Source organism: Podarcis filfolensis (assembly GCF_964270895.1).
Source record: "Podarcis filfolensis genome assembly, chromosome: 13".
Taxonomy (NCBI): Eukaryota; Metazoa; Chordata; class Lepidosauria; order Squamata; family Lacertidae; genus Podarcis; species Podarcis filfolensis.
Genome location: NC_139615.1, coordinates 31,088,665 through 31,105,081, shown reverse-complemented (window position 1 = coordinate 31,105,081; position 16,417 = coordinate 31,088,665). Strand labels below are relative to the sequence as shown.

Sequence of the window (16,417 nt, the reverse complement as noted above, 5' to 3'; positions counted from 1 at the left end):
TGAGAGCATCTTCAGCTGAAGATGCCCAAATTCATTTCCAAATAAAAAAGATTACACTAAATTGTTTCATTATGCAAATGAAGGTGACATTATGCAAATCAGATGCTTTGTTTTCCTGACTGTGACACTCTGAGTGTTGTTTAGCTCTTCAAAAACAGACTTGATTTATTGTTGCTTAAAAAAAAGAAGAAGAAATTAAAGGGATAAACATGGATGGGAACAAGCCAGCCAAAGGTAAGTGCTTCGAGACCCACCAATTTCAATGGGAGATTGAAGCATGTTTTTACGTATTACCGAAATCAAAAGCGATGGAGCTTGTTTGCTGAAGTTGTTTAACACCAGCAGCAACACGGCAGATTACACCCGAACTGAATGGCAAATGTTTTTAATTGCATGCTTTAATTTCCACACCACATACGAGATTTTTGAGAATTTATTTTGCTGGATCAGATTCAGCATCCACATTAGCCCTCTTCAGGTGTTGCAAAAGTCAGTTCATTCAACATGCAAAGGGAAGAGTCCCTTGCATTGCTCTCAATAAGTTGGAGGACTAATGAATGAAGCAGGAAAACTGTGTGCTTGTGGAGGATCCCCACATGTTTTAAAATCCCTGGAAAAAACATGTAGGGAGCCTCCACATATCCAGGAGGCTCCCTGCTTGATATGTTTGCCTTTCATTTTTTGCAAAGTGATATGAAAGGTGAGGAGGAGGGGCAGAGCTTGCACACTTCTCCCTGGTGTGTTGAACAAACTGTAAAGAAAGCATGGCTTGATATAATGAGCTGGCTGTGGTATTTGCATCAAGACCAAATCCAGCCTTCTGTAGTGAACAGGCAAGAACTACCCGACAGCTAAGCCTGGAAGATGGAGTAGCAGGCAGCACTTTTGAGTGGGGAGCTATTCGGGTCCTAAACAAATGAACATTAAGTGGTCTTGAGATAACTACCGTTTTGCACCAAACCTGCTCTATTCTCCTAATATTATAAACATTTGATACATAACCGTCTGCATTGTTGCAACTGAAGCATCCATGTGCAAGAGCCACACCTTGTTAACGCTTCCACAAGACCACTGAGGCTGACAGACAGGAGCCTACAGAAAACCCTGTCCCCAGAGCCTGTACAGTCAGAGTCAGGACCCTCGTGGGCACCTTCCCCTGATCCTGAGCAACCAAATGCCACCCACCATAGTGTCATAGTACCTCATTGGTCCAATAGTGCAGGCAGTATACCAGGCAGGTGGTAGGAATGTATAACACCAAGGTTGCAGGTTTGATCCCTGTATGGGACAGCTGCATATTCCTGCATTGCTGGGGGTTGAACTAGATCAGGGTTTCCCTGCTGTTGTTGGACTACAACTCCCATCATCCCTAGCTAGCAGGACCAGTGGTCAGGGATGATGGGAATTGTAGTCCAAAAACAGCTGGAGACCCAAGTTTGGGAAACCCTGGACTAGATGGTCCTCAGGGTCCCTTCCAGCTTTACAATACTATGATTTCTATGCCCATCTTCAGGCCAGAGGGTTTAAGAATTCGAGTTTTCCTCAAGGGGTGGAGCTTAGGAGAGGCAGTCTGCTGGCAGACAGTTTAAAAATGCTCAGGTTGTCTTCAATCTTTTGTCAGATAAATTTGCTCACTTGGAGCTCTCCATCGGCCTGCCTTGCTCAGGAACCAGACGCTACCTGACACCAACTCCAACACGTGTATCCCCCCGCCAAATGAGAGCCTGAACACTATGATGCCTTAATACTACAAAACCCATGATGCAGTACAACTTCAGACAAAAGGCAGGTGGACAACAGCTGCCGTTACTGAAAGGAAGTTAAAAGTTGAATTACATGGTGCAGATGGCACCAGAATTAAAATAGGCATCTGGGTTTGCTATGGAAATCTGCTGCTCAAATTAAGGAGACAGGACTCAAAATGAATTTTCTCTGATGGGGTTTTGCTGTGCTGTCTAGACTTGGCAGCAGCGGCTTAGTGTGCTTTGAGTTTGCTGAACTTTGGTACCCTCACTGATTTGGTGACTTTCACTAGCTGTGCTGGCTGCTGTGCCCTTTCAATTCTTTGCCAAACTGATAATCTGTAAATTGACAGGGGTTCACAAAAGCAGAAGAACTTCCAGTTCCCTTTCTCGCCAACACAACCAACAAAGGAAATGAGTACTGCCGAGGTTACCTTGAACATTTCAAAGACTGGAAAAGGGGAGATAAAACATCACGATAATTTTCAGACCCAGCCTAGATCGCAGGAACACAGCAAGGTGCCTCATACTCATTTGACACCATAGATATATTAATAAAACTATTCCGCTATTGTGCTGGAAAGGTACAACATTTCACATGTGGTGGACGTTTGAACATAAAAAGCTCTTCTGGCAAAAAGTGTTTACAGAAATAAGCTATATTACAGGCCAACATATGGAATGTACCCCAAGTTTGGGATTGTTAACTATTTTTAAAGAAGGGCAACCTGACCTTTGCTACAAAGAACTAATTACTTTTCTTTTAGTAGCGCAGAACTGGAAAGGATTGGAACAACTGTGCATCTCTCGTTGGAAACAGAATGTATGGCCTATTGCTGTATCAGAAAAATTAACAAAGAGATTACATGCATTGAATAATACAAATGATATAGATGATTTTGTTGAAATGTAACATCCCTTTATAAAACACTTTACTGATAACCCTGAAGAACGGCAACTACCAAAATCACAGGCTGGACTTTGGCAAGCTTAACTAGATTGATCCATCCTGGAGGGGGGCAAGTTGGGATTTTTAGTTTGGGAATTCCATACATCTGGCATTTCCCAGACATGTCCAGAATTTGTCCGCTGAAATTAGCGCCCGGGCGGTATTTTCAGAAATTGGTTAAAATGTCCCGAAAAATCAAGGCACATGGCAGCCCATATTGGAAGTGTTGCTTTTTGTTGAATGCCCCCCCCCCACAAAAAAAATGCTCAAAAACTTAATTTTGCAGGTGGGATTTTGCAAAGAAATGGCTCAACAATTTAGGCCAAAACAAAACAAGCTCAACAACCCAACTCTCCAGGCAGGGGACACCCCCAGGCTACCTGGAGATGCCCTGGTTTGAACCTGGGGCCTTCTGCATGCAAGGCAGATCCTTGGCAAATCCTGCTACAGGATTTCAGACAAGGGACATTCCCAGCTGTAGCTGGAGGCACTTGGGACCTTCTGCATACAAAGAATGTGCTTTTTCACTAACCTATATGACCTTGGATATGAGGACAATTATTTTTAAAGCTCCACACACACACACACACACACACACACACACAAATCCACAGCAAATAAGGGAGACCACCCTCTCTCTCCACAGCCCACTCTTTTTCAACATCAGGACTTAATCTAAGGGTTGTCATATATGCCAAGGACTGACCTGGACCAATCTGGATGGTCACTGTGTTTATCTTATTATGGATGCCCAATATGCAGGATTCTGCAAGCTTAGCTTGGAGATGTATTGTCACCTTTTAATATAAAACTGAATCCTGACAGGATGGTCTTGAGTGTGCTCAGCCAGTGCTGTACAGTGGTACCTGGGGTTAAGAACTTAATTCGTTCTGGAGGTCCGTTCTTAACCTGAAACTGTTCTTAATCTGAGGTACCACTTTAGCTAATGGGGCCTCCCACTGCCGCCGCACGATTTCTGTTCTCATCCTGAAGCAAAGTTCTTAACCTGAGGTAATATTTCTGGGTTAGCGGAGTCTGTAACCTGAAGTGTCTGTAACCTGAGGTACCACTGTACTTTAAAAGGAGGGGAGAGAAAGGGGAAGAGAGGGAACCTTTTTGGAATCTGAGAGGTTAGGGGAGTGTTGTGTTTCTGCACAATGGTTGCAAGAGGCCTGGTCTATCTACCCCATCAGAGGGTGCAAAACTCAACTCAGCAGTTGTTCATCCAAATGTTCAAAATATGTGCCCTTCTCTCTGCCGATTATTTATATATTATTTAGCCAATATATAGACCGCTTACTAGAGGGCTAGCCAGCCTGGTGCCCTCCAGATATTTTGTATGACAACTTTCATCACTCTTGACCATCAGCCACACCATGTAGGGTTTTGTTACCTTCCCCCTCAGATGATTTTTATGAGGGCAACACTGAGACTAAGAGCTCACCTACAGTTCCGCTTGTCCCGTGCCTAGAAAGCATGGATTCAAGCAGTTTTCCACTTGTCCCATGTTATCTAGGCATGGGTCCAATAAGTTTTTCGTTTGCCTGGCCGCTTTCCCCAGGAAAACTCACTCTTTAGTGCTGCGTCTGAGCAAATGTCAATCTGCAGAAAAAACCTATTGACATCTGTTCTGATTCAGAGGTAAACAACTGGTTTCCCCGGGTGGGGGGGAGTGGAGGAAGTGTGAACAAGGAGGAGGAGAATGAAGGAAGCTGGCAGGTGGTGTAAGCAAGAAGATAGGCCTATGGGGACTGGATGAGGGCAGACTGAGGTTGGTGGGACAGTTCTCCATTTGCCCTAATGGACCAGCCTCCAATGGCAGCACCTGCTACAGGACCAGAGAGCGCTACCCTCAGAAGGTAAGCAAGGCAATACAAAGCAAGCACTGCCATAGGGATGAACAGATCAGGCTATTTCCAGGCTCTGCTAGTTTCACATAATTTTGTTCTGAGCTATTTCCTCACAATTCTGGTGTATATGTTTGTGTGTGTATTTAACTGCATGGAAATTCAGATTCTTAAATACGCATTTTAATCTAAAGTAATATTTTTAATATGCATTTTGTTACCTTTTTTGAGCTAAGCATCGCGTCGCAAAATTTGGAGGACAACTGTGTTCCAATCTGCATATTATTAGCCCAGGAAGCGTGAATCTGGCTGGTCCATTTAAAATTTAGGATTAAACAAAGTCTTCAAGCATTCCCCGTTTTCCCCAAGTTAACTTTCCTAACCAGCAAAATAGCGGTAGCTGGCAGTGTTCTGTTAGGCCTTGAACAATGTGAAACAGTGGCTTAAAAATGTTACAAGGCAGCTCAGCATGAGTAAAGACCTGAAAATGCAAATACAAGAATTGTCATAATCACACAGAGATGGAATAGTACAGCAAACAAATCCCTAGTGGTTTTAATTTACTTTCGCCCAGGGATTTATTTTTTTTATTACAGAACTGGCTGCCATAAAGATAAAGCTCAGTTTGGCTCACAAAATGTGCAGCCCTACATTTCTCAGAGCCGTTCAACATGCCACACAGACTGAGGAGGCAGACTGAGGGCCCCGATTCAGGATGTATTTGTGGTTTGGGAGCTATTCAGTTTCTTCCCATGCTGCAAAGTTAACTCGAGGAGTCCTAGGCTGTGTGGGAGGTTGCTGTTCTTAGAGCTCCTCCCCTCCCAGATATTACCCTTCCCATAAACTGGTACCAACCTTAGAGACCAACTAAGTTTGTTCTTGGAAGTGTGCATGCACATGAAAGCTTATACCAAGAACAAACTTGGTTGGTCTCTAAGGCGCTACTGGACAATTTTCTTATTTTTATATATATTTTGACTGCGTCAGACCAACACGGCTACCTACCTGAATCTGGTACCAACCTGGCATGGCTTAAAGCCATAGTGTGAGCTGCTTCCATGAGGCTTGGAGCTACTTGTGTTACCTTTGCTCCGTGAAAAGCAGCGACAATGCAGCAGGTTCCACACAGTAAAGTTAAAAATCAAAATGGGAAGGGCTATAGCTCTGGGGTAGAACGTCTGCTTTGAATGCAGAAAGTCCAAGGTTCAGCCCTGGCATGTCCAGGTAGGGATGGGAATCTCCCTTCTTGGAAACCCTGGGGAGCCGCTGCCAGTCACAGCAAACAATGCTGAGCTAGATGGACCAATAGTCTGACTCAGTATAATACAGCATCCTATGTTCCTAAGGGGACTTGAGGTGGCAGAACACTGGACTGTACCACTTCAGGGCACCACATCACTTGGGAAGACAGGTGAACTAATGTCAGTGTACTGGAAGAAGCAAAGATCACCAGCGTTGAAGCAATGATTGTTCAACATCAACTTCGTTGGACTGGTCATGTTGTGCGGATGCCTGATTATGGTCTTCCAAAGCAACAACTCTATTCTGAATTTAAAAATGGAAAGCGTAATGCTGGTGGTCAACAAAAGAGCTTTAAAGACTCTCTCAAGGCAAATATTTAAAAATGTAGTATAAACACCGACAACTGGGGAACACTGGCCTGTGAGCGCTCCAATTGCAAAACAGCCTTTACCAAAGGTGTTGTGGGCTTTGAAGATGCTCAAACTCAGGACAAAAGGGAGAAGCATCCTAAGAGGAAGGCACGCTTGGCAAACCCTCACCATAATCAACTCCCACCCGAAAACCACTGTGGAAGGACATGCGGATCTAGAACTGGCCTCCACAGTCACTTACAGACTCACTGTTAAAACTGTGTTCATGGAAGACAATCTTACTCGGCTACAAGTGATATTGGAATGCTCTGTGCTTATGCAATCCCTGAATTAGCACATTAGCACACGGTTTTGGCATAGCTCTCTCCCTGTGTGTACTGCATGCTGGGAACTTTTATGTGGGGGAGCAATCAAAATAATAAACCCTGGGTGCTTCCACACTGCAGAATACTGTAGCCAAATTTTATTTACTCGCTTTTTACAGGGCGTCTGCATGACGGTGCAATCAAAACACATTCCTCTCATGCTTTCCACGTTCAGTTTCCATTTTCCCATGCACCCAAAGCTCAGACTATATTGCAGTTTACCCAGGTGCAAGTGGTCTGTTCAATAGTGTTCCTGGTTGGTCACGGCCTGTATAGAGCTATTTCCTTCTCTATTGTCCATCTCTCCTGTCTAGGAAGCAGATCTATCATTTTCCCTTTCCCAGTAGTCTGGCCTTGCAATGGGGATCAGAATCAGGAGTGCAGTGGATGGCAGAGCGAGTGGGTTTAACCTCCACCCACCCAAATGAAAATTTCCCGGCACAACATTTGGTGCTGTGGAAATAAGAACTAAGCTACAAAGTGGCGATGATGATACAACAACAACAACAACAACAACAACAACAACAACAACAACAACAACAACAACAGAATAGCAATTTTAGTTTTAAAGTAGAACATGCATTATTGGGTGCTGCTAAATTGTCCATGTCTGGAAGCACCAGCTGACGTGCACACATGCACTTTGAAGTGGTACAGTCCAGAATAACTGAAGCCAGCCCACATGATCACATCAGAGAGAGTAGAGCCTCAAAGTCAGAGGACACAACCGCCAAGGGAGGCTCGAGGCTCTACAGCTTCTTTCTTCTCAGAAAAAAACCATCTCCATTCCCCTGCACTGGGCTATTTTTCATGTAAACATGAAAAGGAGAAGAAGAAGAAGAAGAAGAAGAAGAAGAAGAAGAAGAAGAAGAAGAAGAAGAAGAAGAAGAAGAAGAAGCAGCAGCAGCAGCAGCAGCAGCAGCAGCAGCTTCTCAGGAGGACCCAGAAAGGGAGGAGGAAGACACCCTGACACAATTAAGCAATTCTCTAATCCCATGCAACAATCCCTTTATTGTGCCTGCTGAGAAACAACTTCATTATATCTGCCTGGTTAGATAAGGCAGTTTTTCTGATGCCGCCTCCCCATGTGCCTGTCTCCCCTTTCCCTACCCCCACATTGCTGCACCACTATGTCAGCCGATATTACGCTTGCCAACTCTGCCGTCTCGAATATTTTGTTGCTGGAGGCTTCAAAATTGGCTTGGGAACAGAAGTGGAAGGGAGGTATGAGGCAGATGAAGGGACGAGGACTCCAAATTATTTTGCACTGCACAGAAGCTCTGCCCAACCTAAGTCCCTCCTTAGTATACACACCCCCCCTTTCCCCTGCTTGAACCCATAAATCCAACTCTTCCACGCATTCCGCCCCCAAGAGGTGCCTGTCCTCAAGCCAAGCCATCCTGTCCGGAATTCTTGTCTCTATGTTTCACACTCCAATGTTTAGAGGCAGGGTTTCAGGCACCGACATTCTCAGCCATGTCTGGGGAAAGCTTTCTGGTTTTCCATGGGGAGGGGCAGGGACACAGAACCATTTCAAGGGGAGGGGGTGTATCTTAGGGTTGTCACCTTTTATCTAGCAGGGCTCCTGTACCTTTAGCAGCAGCGTGACATACAGAAGTTTAGTGGTCAAAGCTTTTCCTGGCCTGGAGATATCAGTGGCAGGAGAATCATTCAGCTGCTAAATGTCTGTGTGCCGTGTTGTAGCAACGCAGCCACACCATGGAGTGGAAAAGTGGTGGTGAAGTTCAATTTTAGCTCAAATTGAGTTCTGCTCATAGTCTTATTTTCTTTATTTCTTTATTTCTTTATTTAAAGCGCTGCCCAATTTCTGCCTCCCATTCCTCTGGGCTTTTCCAGATGACCTACTCATTGAGCTGTAGTCCAGATTTCTTCCCATAAAGTTTGCATGGCAGTTATATAACAATGCCGCTCTTCATTGAGCATTAATTCAGATTTGTCTGCACAGAGGTTATACAACAGTGCATCAAGCAACTGGTATCCCACATTTCCCTGTATATTTTCACGTCACTTTCCTTACTTTTAAAAAAAGTACATTTTGAAGGAGGAGTGGTTTCGCTGTGCAACAGAGGCAAATCCACTTTGACTGTGTTACCGAAATTTGTCGTTTTATGATTGAATCCCACCTGCAACACAGCCAGTCTGGGAGCAGCCATGACCACTTGCTAAAAGCCAGATATACCACACAGTCAATGAAATCAAGCAGCCGTCAAATCAACTGATGCTTTTGGATTGCACTCCGTAGTGATCTAAGAATTCCACCCGTTGTCATAAATGCACATTCAAATCAGTCCACGTCCCTAGAGGTATGTAAACTGATGCAGCAGCAGCTGACAAATCAAGGGAACTTGCAGGGAGAGAGAGGGGGGGGAATGGTTTGATGCCTTTTTTTCTGGTAGAGGTAGCTATTCCAAGCCAAGTGTTAATTTGCTCTTGTCTCCTGATCTGCAGAACAGCCACAGGCCCTAGCTTGGAAGAAATACTGTCCCCCTGGAAGGGAAGATCACGCTTCCCTGAGCAAAAGCCCAGAGTTACTGAATGGCTTCAAGCACTTTACCACCAAAATCACCCACCCACTACAACCCCTTCCTCTCATCTCTGCCCAGTTTCCCCTCTCATTTTCAAACCCCCCACCTCCACACACACAAAACAGAAGTTCTATAGTCATGGAAACATGCCAAAGACACGTCTTCCACTATTTGTTTAACATATCCCTATCCAATTTTCCTTTACTGCTACAGTGCTTTCAATCCACTCAAACACACAGCTCTCCACTACTGTATATAGAAAAATATCAAGCACCTCCTCAGCAAAGCCAAAACATGGGTCAATCAACCCACGCCCCAAAAAATAGCCCATGCCCCCCAATTGCAAACAAACAAACCAACGAATGACAACTTTGGAAATGCCAAAGCAATACATCTGAACCAACCAATAAATAAAACACTGGATACAAACTTTCAATTTGCACTGAACAGAAATACCAGTTATGCGGCTCAGATTCGTGTTCTTCCCTGCATCCCTGCCCCAAACTGCAGAATTCAAAATTTTGTGTTCACAGCTCTGAACATTGAGCCACCCAAATAAAGACAAAGAAATTGTCTTTCCACTTGCACTGAATCTGGTCACTAAGGTTTTGCCACAAACTCTGGTTTCGCCATCCCATCCCGGTCACTATAATACGTAATCCGAAAGTAAAACGAAAAGTGAAATGTTATGTTGGATACCTGCAAATCTTTTAAGCGTTCCAAGCAAAGGCATGTTAGTAGCAGTAATCACAGTCCCAATGAATCACCACTGAGACCTCAAGAGCCAACCCAAGAACCCCCAAAACAAAACAAGACATCAGTAACAAAGCCCCCATCTCACCCACCCCATGACGGTAACACTTCTCTGACCCTGCATCTGAAGGGTGCACAGCTTCTTTTCTCCTGTCCCAAAGGGTGACTTTCACAAGCTGGGGCTCCTTGGCATCTCTCAGCAGACACAGTTCTTCAGCAAAGCCACTAGCAAGTGGCACCCGGTCGCTGAACAATGTCCAGCAGCTGCCGTGGGATCCCCGGTCATCCCTCCTTCACAGCCAGTTCCGTCACATTTTGCTAAGGTAACAGCCTGGAATGCGTTCAAGGCAGCCGGAGGGCTGGCAGGGAAACCATCTCCCGTGTGGTTGGAGAGCATCCCTTTGAAGAAGATGCCAAGAAGTCAATCTGTGCAGTTCCCACCGGATGCCTACCAGGGAATTTTGCTGGTGGGATAACTCCATGTATCGCCCCCGGGGCCACAAAGTTCTATGGGCAGAGATGAGGGAAGGCATACAGGCTTTGAGGGAAGCTAGTGGCAGAGCCAGACATAGCTAGATTGAGCGGTCATTTGGCAAATGAATTAAAACCTTGATGCTGGAACACTGATCTGGATTAATCCAGCATAATCCTCCTTTAAAGGCAGCCTCTAAGTGGTCACCAAATGGCAGCACCCCCACCCCACTGGGCAAAGTTTGCTCCCAACTTTTCAGCTGCTATTGGGAAGGGTATAGGGGGCTGAGGGAGGGGCCGTGGCTGTGGGAGTTTTCCAGAGCACCAGAAGAATCTTCTGATGCATAAGGAAACTTTTCAGATTTGGATTGATCAATAAATAAAACTTGAGGTATCCTTACAAGTACAGAGGGTTTAGTCATACACAACTAGGGATGGGGGGGGTGGATTGTAGAAATTCAATCCAGCTTGCATTTAAGGGCAAATATACCTAATCCACAGGGACGCGGGTGGCGCTGTGGGTTAAACCACAGAGCCTAGGGCTTGCCGATCAGAAGGTCGGCGGTTCGAATCCCCGTGACGGGGTGAGCTCCTGTTGCTCGGTCCCTGCTCCTGCCAACCTAGCAGTTCAAAAGCACATCAAAGTGCAAGTAGATAAATAGGTACCACTCCGTCGGGAAGGTAAACGGCATTTCCGTGCGCTGCTCTGCTTTGCCAGAAGCAGCTTAGTCAAGCTGGCCACATGGCCCGGAAGCTGTACGCCAGCTCCCTCAGCCAATAAAGCGAGATGAGAGCCGCAACCCCAGAGTCATCCGCGACTGGACCCAACGGTCAGGGGTCCCTTTACCTTTACCTTTATACCTAATCCACAATTTGTGAAACAATATGTGAACAGAAGCACAGCCATGCCTCAACATTCACACGTCTCTGGATTTCGCAACACGGTTCTCCAGCCAAGTAATGAGTGCAAATATATATATATATATATATATATATATATAGTAGGACCTCGGGTTACATACGCTTCAGGTTACATACGCTTCAGGTTACAGACTCCGCTAACCCAGAAATAGTACCTCGGGTTAAGAACTTTGCTTCAGGATGAGAACAGAAATCGGGCTGCGGCGGCACCAGAAGGCCCCATTAGCTAAAGTGGTGCTTCAGGTTAAGAACAGTTTCAGGTTAAGAACGGACCTCCAGAACGAATTAAGTACTTAACCCAAGGTACCACTGTGTCTGTGTGTAAGATAACAGTATATATATATATATATATATATATATATATATATATATATATATACACACACACACACACACACACACACACACAAATGTAAAATCTGCATTAAAAATGTCCTGAATCTCTGTGTACCCGGAGGTAAGTCCTGCTACTTACGCATTCAGAGTCCCAAAAGCAACACCAGAGAGTAGTCTGACAGTACAAATGGTCAGATAGTGGTCCAGGTCCAATACAACATGCAAGGTCTGAAGTCAAACTGTAAGGTCAGGTTCCCTCCTCTGCAGAAGATCCAGAGTTGGAACACCTTGGGTCAGTCCTGAAGTCACAGTCCAGTGGAGTTCCCAAAGCAGCCAGGCCATGGCCCATCAACAGAGAAAGTTGAGCAGACATAGAGTCTCTGCCTTGCTTCCCCCTTATCCTTGACTGATGCACCTGAGCTTGCTTGACAAAGCATGTGATCCTGTCATGCCCTGAGCCTAAACCAACTGAGTGACCACAACTTCCTCCCAGAGCTAACGGGTCCCATGTTCTCCACCTGATCTACTAGTGAGCTGGGCTGGGTTCCCTTGCCTGCCTTAATCTCCTGGAGTGCACTGACGCCTCAGAGCCCACAGTATCCATGGAGACAGGGGCACCTCTGCTTCTGGTGAGGTTGTCTCCTGCCTTTGGATCCTGTGAACTGTTTACTACCCCCTCAACATCCTCTGATGTGTGCCTTGAATACCTCCTAAGTACCCTAACCCTCCCTTCCCCATATTCAGTTTGTCCCAGTGTGCACCAATCACGGCCACACCTCTCGCTGTGATCCTCCTCCCCTTTTTAATTTTTTTTTTAAAATTTAGATATTTATTAAAATTTTCCACATTAATACAAAAAATCAAAAAAAGAAAAAACACAAAAATTAAAAAAAAACACATAGGGTTTACAATTCCATATTTTCAATACCATATTTCCCTGACTTCCCCACACCTCCCCTTCTTGTATTCCAATTCAAGTTGTTAGTTCAACAAGTTCCTATCCCCAATTTTTAACCTTTTTATATTTAATTCATTTTAAAAAGACCAATTTTAACTTATAGACATCAATATTTGTACCTCAGTGCTCAAACCTTTTTCTAAAGTCGACCCAAATTCCCTTCCACGAATTCCCCAATTTTCATACTAATAACCAGACAAAATAAAAAAAAACAGATTATAATTGTACACCCTTTGGATTCCCAGACCCCACCATCCCCTTTCCTCCTCCCCTTTTTCAGTGTCCTTATGACAATATATGAGTGAAAGAAACCCAGATGGGGATCTTTCCAACAGAAGGGCAACGTCCTAACAACAGACCATCAGAATGTGTTTGATATATCATAACTGGGAAGGTACATCAAAACTTCATATACAATCACTAATCCAGGTCTAGGCAAAAGCAGAAGATAATATCCATTATTACACACACACACAGCCCTGTTCTAAATGATGGCAAGGCAAAAGGAAATAGTTGCGAACCTCCAGGATAACACAAAGAGATTCTAGGGGGGTAGGGAATCAAACCCAGTAGTTTCAGACACAACAATGCTTAATGCCTGAAGCACATATTGAGGAAACAGTTCAGTGCAATATCCTTCCCAGAGCCGATGGGAGGCTGTTCCATCGACCCGTTTCAAACTGGATTCATACTCATAGAGATTATGCTTCATATACAGGAGGCTGAACATCCAGCCATGTGGCCCCAAGTGAAATCCCTTGTAGGTTAAGATTAGCACAACTCAGGGCTGACTGCTGTAGTTCTTTAATTCCAGATTCCCCTTGAGCATTTGCAAACGAACATAGCTCCCTCCATCCCTCCCTGTCTTGGAAGGAAGATGTGCCATTAGGGCTGCAAAAAGGGATGCTGATTCGTGGTCGGCAAAGGTTTTAACCCGCACCCCAAATCATAGTTCCATGTAGAATTGATGTTTTCATACTGACACCTTAACTGCGCAGTCTCGTGCTATTTTACAACACAGCTCCATCCATCAGAAGCCAGACTGGGCAGCCCCAGAAGCCTATCAGATTTCATCATGTTAGGGAGGGTGTGTGGGAAGAGGCATCACGATCTACACAGTGTGAAATCTATAAAAGCAGAAAATCCTTTCCCTGGTGAATCATTGGGCAACTGCTTTCTTTGAAGGCATCTGATGCGGCAAATGCAAAGAAAGGCAGAGCGTTAAAAAGAAGCAGCAGAAGCGAAAAAAGAGAAGAGAAGAGAAGAGAAGAGAAGAGAAGAGAAGAGAAGAAAAGAAAAGAAAAGAAAAGAAAAGAAAAGAAAAGAAAAGAAGTTTAGCAGCTGGAAAGCAGTTGGGAAATGCCAAAAGCCTTCTGATCATTCCACACTTCTCCAAGTGGAATGGGTTGCCCCAGTAATCCAGAATGTACCTTCAGCTTCTAGGCTGTCGTGAGGTTTCCATGACAGATGAAGTATGCATCAGCACAGCTTTCTGAAGCTTAACTGCCAGCTCTAAGGAAATTCTGTTATGTATCCCCCAATTCCCCCAATAGTGGGAAGTCTGAGGTGGAGGAAAGCTACAGGATTTAGTGTCCTATGGGAGGGGCATGTAGTTATGATGCCTTTTATTTACATGTTGCGTATGAAGGAGCACACCACCAGAGAACGCGAGTCCACAAAGGAGAATTGGTTCTCCAGAGCAAACAGTGCACCTCTGGGGACACACACACACCTGACTCCTTCTTACAAGCCATGTAACAAACAGTCCTATCTTCCTTGCCAGCTACATCCCAACTCTGTTCCAGACATACAGATATATGCACACACAAGCAGCACAATGATCCCCAAACTCACATCAAGCTATTAGGCATGCAGGAAGAAAACCTGTAGCAAACACATAAGAATATATCAGGCCTACTTGATCACACCAATGGCCCACCTAGGTCCCTTCCACGTATTGATCATTCCTCCTGATTTGTCTGCGGGGAACTTAAGACAACCTTGCCTTAAGCAATGGTTGACCCACACTTTTCACTGTGCATTTATTTCCCTGACACTCTCCTTACCACAAGAAGTCTGTTTTTGGGGGGAGAAGCAGGTTCGTTGCGCAAGAGCACAAATGCTCCGAAGCATTTAAGATGCTGGAAAAGCCAGTCTCTTTTTGCAAATGCATCACAGGCTGTGTACACATCTGAAGAAGTGTGCATGCACACAAAAGCTTATACCCAGAACAAACTTGGTTGGTCTCTAAGGTGCTACTGGACATTTTTTTTATTTTTTTTATTTAGGTGTACACACCACCAGCTTAAAATGCAGATAGGTTGCTCATTTTCTCAATTTGGGCTGAAGCTGGTTGGGGTGTGGGGGGGATGTACCAAAACAGTATTTCACAAGAAATGACAGACTAGATACAGCATAGATATGGATTATGGCTAATGGATTATGGATTATGTTCCTAAAATGAGGGTGGAATCACAATGCACGCAGAGCAAACAGGGTTGTACATGCAACTACAGCCACAAGTGAGTTCCTGCACACAGCCTATCCTCATCCCGACAGTGAGGTGTCACATGGAATGCTCTGGTCTGGGATTTGCCCTGTTGCCTTGGAAACCCCATCGCCAGGCAGCAAGCGCAGAGCGCCAGATGTGCGGTCCCTTCGCCGAGCTCCCTTGCGCTATTCAAATGGTGACATCAGGACACACCTGGAAATGAGCCACTCAGACTCACTCTCTGCTTGCTGCAGGTGACACTCTCCTCGGAGCCACAATATCCTGCAGCTGCCAGGCCTGCGCGGCTGCTTTGTGCCAAAAGCACAGCTTGCTCTGTGGCAGCCGACTCCGCTTCTAGAGGTGATGTGCTCCTTTCCTCTTCCAGAGCTGCGGAAAGCTGTGCCATTGGCTCACATTTCCTCTTACCCCACATTAGTCACAACAAGCTGTCAGATTCCAGCAGGTGGGCACTATTAGTCTGCCTCTAGCCCTTCCCTCTCTACCTATATTAAAGATATAAACATGCTCAGGACCACAGTGGGGTGGGGTGGGGGTTCACACCTTGCTTCAGGTGTGTGAATGTGTCTAGCCCTGGCGCAGAAAAGATCTGAAAGTTCTGCTCTGCATGCTCTCATCAGAAGGTAAAGGTTCTGGTGCATCCAATAGCGGAGCCTTATTTAATTAATTTTATTTATAATTTTTCATAATCACATACACAAAGCAAAACATTAAACTAAATATCGACTTCCCTTCCTCCTGCTTCAATGGTTCCTGCCGATTACCCCTCGCTGCTGTGTATTCTAATTACTCCGCGTTTTTCCTTTCTCATTTTATCTCAACGCAATTATTACTGCTGAATTTAATCCTGCTAACGTTTTTTTTAAAATATTTTTTTATTAATTTTCTTTTCTCAAAACAAATATCCAATATCACTGTTAAACATACATTTTCCAATTTCCCCCCCCTTCCTGTTGACTTCCCTCAACTACCATTTCTGATAAATTCTGCTGTTTATATACAATATTATGTTATCACATTGTTATGCTTCTTGTTCTCTGTAAATAAAATTGTAAATGTTTATTTAAATCCTACCAGCTGGACCATTTCTTTGTGTTGTTTCTGCAAATATATTGTAAAGAGTTCCCATTCTTTTTCAAAGTCACTATTGTCCTTTTCACGTAGTTTGTCCGTTAACTTTGCTAACTCTGCGTAGTTCATCAACTTTTCTTGCCATTGTGCTTTTGATGGTACTTCTCCGGTCTTCCAATTTTGAGCTATTAAGATTCTTGCCACTGTTGTAGCATACATTAATAATGTCTTTTTTTTCTTTTGACAACTCTTGTCCTAAAATACCTAACAAAAAAGCTTCTGGTTTTTTATCAATTTTTTAAAAATGCTTTTTTTAGTTCATTGTATATCATTTAC

At 44.5% G+C, this 16,417-nt stretch overlaps 1 protein-coding gene across 23 annotated transcripts in view; it reads right to left on the bottom strand.

Moving 5' to 3' along the window:
* The window catches only part of SRCIN1 (SRC kinase signaling inhibitor 1), a 321,699-nt gene that overhangs the window by 78,638 nt on the left and 226,644 nt on the right, over positions 1-16,417 (bottom strand). The window contains exon 1 of one of the 23 annotated variants that reach the window (XM_083582356.1): positions 11,683-11,945. The exons of 19 other annotated variants lie outside the window; for them this stretch is intronic. The gene's annotated coding sequence lies outside the window, so the exon portion shown is untranslated. Of the gene's footprint in view, positions 1-9,907; positions 10,286-11,682; positions 11,946-16,417 lie in introns of those variants that run through there. 3 more of the 23 variants (XM_083582361.1, XM_083582360.1, XM_083582359.1) reach the window with 3 other exon arrangements.